This window comes from Pocillopora damicornis, chromosome 11 (assembly GCF_964200805.1).
Source record: "Pocillopora damicornis chromosome 11, jaPocDami1.2, whole genome shotgun sequence".
Taxonomy (NCBI): Eukaryota; Metazoa; Cnidaria; class Anthozoa; order Scleractinia; family Pocilloporidae; genus Pocillopora; species Pocillopora damicornis.
The window spans coordinates 21,140,721-21,144,412 of record NC_142680.1 but is presented as its reverse complement, the minus strand read 5'-3'; the positions used below and the strand labels follow the sequence as shown (position 1 = coordinate 21,144,412).

General features: G+C 39.7%; 1 pseudogene; it reads right to left on the bottom strand.

The window, feature by feature from the left end:
• Window positions 1–915: 915 nt before the first annotated feature.
• LOC149038176 (uncharacterized) lies at window positions 916–3,458 on the bottom strand (annotated as a pseudogene).
• Between the last annotated feature and the right edge of the window lie 234 nt (window positions 3,459–3,692).

Here is a 3,692-nt window from a genome sequence, read left to right as displayed (position 1 = left end):
CTACAAACAAATGTTATAAATATAAGTCTTCTCCACTTTTACGAAATATTTTGCCATCAAACAAAAAAAAATGCTGGTTAATATTGAAGGGATTTCTTCAAGAATAAAGTGTATGAAATTTTTACTAGCCTCAGGAAAGACTACAGGGGACTACAACATCTCGAAAGTTGATATTTCACTAGGCTTTTATCTTTTGACACTTAGGGCCAGTTGTTTAAACAAAGTTTAGTCGTTCTTTGACAAAACTGCGTTCTGAGCCATCTTCAATTTAGATGAACCTTTTATCCGAGCATATATTTTTGTGAACAGTATATCAAGAGAGCCGAAAGCTAATAGAGGAAATATATGTTATTCACCAGACGGGAGGTCCGTATTGGGAAAAACTGTGCCTGAGGTCTTGGATACCTCTATAGACTCAAGACGGAGGGCACAGTTTTTCCCAATACGGACTGACCTTGGCTGGTGAATAACATTTTTATTTTTTTTCTAAAACCTAACAAATGGTTGCGAAAAGAACCTGATTGATAAAGGGCTGTAATTACGGCAAGATTCTCCGTAAACGGAACAATTTATGAGCGAGTAGATGGTAGAGAAAACAAGGGCAATGCAAATGAAAGAGAGAGGTTTCATCAAAACATGGTAATTTGCGTAATGATATTAAAAAGGTGATTTAAAAGGCTTCCAGGAAAACTTCGAAACATTTTTGAAAAGTATTTGTCACGATCTGACACCTGTCAATTTAAGAGCGTGTAGGGACAAATCACATCCGCATTTTTTAACAAACAACAGTTTTGATTGTCTGCGGGGCAAACGAATTTAAGCTAAATGACTCTGCAATGATGAAATCTTCAATGAAAAAAGTCAAAGGATTCGAAGGAAAGTATTTTTCGAAGACAGTGGATCAAGTTCAGTTAACTAATCAAAATCGGAATAATCGCTGATGATGATTCTTCTTTTCTTCGGCTTCGTGGACTTTGGGCTTTCTCCTTTTCACGAGCAATGTTGAACGTGAAGGTGTAGCCTTCAATTTTCCCGATGCAAGCAAGCGCCTGAGAAAACTTCTAATTTACTGACATCTTTGGGAAGATTCGCCGGCAAAGTGGTGTTCTCGTAGACGCTTACTGTCGATGTCTGAATACTTTCTTGGCCGGAGCGGCTTAAAATTAAGGACATTTTTCGCTGATGGTCGGCGGACGCTGCTTTGTAAGAATCGAGGCTCTTCAAATTTCTGTGCCCGCTTAATTGAGCGACGTAATTTAAGGAAACCTCTGCATCCATCAGGAGAGATATACAAGTTTTTCGAACAGTGTGATTGGTAAAATTTCCCTGCAAGCCTGCTGATTGCGCAGCCGTTTTCATCAGCTTACAAATCTCGTTCTTGCCGAGTGGTGCCCTCATGTACCAGATGTTGCTGCCAGGTCGTCGCCGATAATTTATGGCCTAGTAAAACGGGCTGTCAGCGCTATTCATTTCTTCTGGACAGTGTCTCTTGAATTCCTTGTAATAGAAAACTGGACAACGTTCGTTGTTTGTTGCCTGCGCGGTTGGATTAGATGCTCGTGTATCACCATTGCCGCGGCGGGTCTTGGATCCTCTTTCTGATTTCCAAATCAGAAATTCCTTGCCCGTTCCGCTGTCTGTTTGAAGAACAATGTCGCCCCATTTTAGTTTCCTGCTTTCGTCTCGGGCACGGAATCCAAAGTGCAGTGCCAATAACCACCAAACTGTGCGTTGGAGGGCTTCAGGGTTTTCAGCGCCGAATTTACCGGTGCGAAACAAGAGATCTTCTTCGGCGTTGGATAGTTCTTTTGCAGCGTGAGGGCGATTTCCTTTCGCTTCTTCAAAAACCAGCTGTTTCTTTTTAGAGAGAAGAACTTCCCTGGACTTAAGGAATTCTCAGTCTTTGAGAATGTTCAGTTTGGAGTTCTTATCATTTAGATATCGTTGCAGGCTTCTTTGAAATGATTGTAGCGTTGCCGGCTCATACGATCGGCCATCTTTCTTCTTTATCACTATCAGTAACTGACATATCAAGATGTTGAGCTCGTCTGCCGGTATTTCTTCAATTTTTCTGGCCTCGCCCACCTCAAGAAAGAATCTTTTCCAAACGTGTAGGTCGTATTCGGTTTTTTTTACCGTGTTTTTTTTGCACACTCGCCATCGTAAACTGAGCCTTCTATTAGTTTTCTTTCCGTTGCGAACCGATATTTTCTTTGTTACTGAACTTTTCTACCTCATCAGGGTAATAAAACTCGCTCTCGCTCTAATCTGAGTCCATGCCGAAATTAATATTTGCTGTAAAAAGTGAATCGTTTATACGATAAGTATCAATTTGGTAAATAAAAAGTTGCAACGACGCAATTGATGTAATCTCATCACGCAAAGAATCGGATACCGCCCGCTGTGAGCGGGCCGGATGGGGACAATACTGCCCGCTCTCGGAACCAATCAGATTGCAAGATTTGTAGAATACCGCCCGCCCATGACCTGAGAAAAAAACTAGAACATTTATTTTACTAAATCAACCCTCTTGTAGAAAACACCCGAGGTTCACTGCTTGAGTAAATCCGTGGTTTGGGTTAGACCTCGGGTCTTAAAGTTTTGATGAAACATACAATCTATATTGCTGCAACACTTTTCAGTATTTACAGTAAGTTTCCTTCTTACTAATCGGTTAGTTTCATTTAACAAATAGAGAAATCTTGACTGTGCTCTGTTCTGTTATAAAGCACGCAGGAAGCGGTTAGAGCACGAAAGAAGTGTAGGGAGAAACACGAGACGTAGTCGAGTGTTTCCCTCTCCACTTCTTTTGTGCTCTAGCTGCTTCCTGCGTGCTTTATAACAGAACAGAGTACGGTCAAGGCTTCTCTATTTGTTTTATAATAAAGAATCCGTTAAATTTGCCAAGCAAACTCCCAAGCATTACTTTCAATTTTCAAAACAAACTTTAATTGTAAAGCGAACAACAGCGTTGTCAGCATGCTCTATACTCCCATAAAGCACGCTACAATAAGCGAATCAGAATCCCTGTTAGAATGGTTCAAACAATCTGATTGGCTGTACAAGACGAAAGCTGTCAAAAGTGTCAAACCATCAAAGTTCACAATATGCGATAGTTTATACACTAAAATAGTTCGGCAGGTCGAATTTAACACTTTTGCCTGAAGTTTTTAAGTCTAATACAGAATCTTGAGGTGAAATGTTCAGTGAACTTCAGCCGAAATATGGCTCATAAAAACACGCGAGTTTTTTTCACATGACAAGGTAGAAAACAAACTGTTTTCAGGTAGAAAACAAACTTTTTTCCTATTGTTTCGATCGTCTTGCAACTAAAAATAGAAGTAAAATCTATTGGTAACGAATGAGGAACGAAGAATAAAAAAACATGGAAGTCATCAAGAATAATCTCGCCAAAGACCTTCCTATATACCAAGGAGTTATACCACTGGATTCGACATGTGTTAGTAAGCTACTTTCACATAACATGACATCCAGTTAGGATCAGCATACTGTTTCCCCTATTTCTCCATTTAAACGATTCCAACCCTAATAGTGGTATGATATTTTTTATAAAAAAGTCAGTGTCAACTCGAAACTCTTCATTCATTTTTTTTTTTTAGGAAACGAAACGCAACCAACCAGAGATGGCAAGTATTTAAAACAGTTACCGTTTAAACACTTTCTTCCCAATG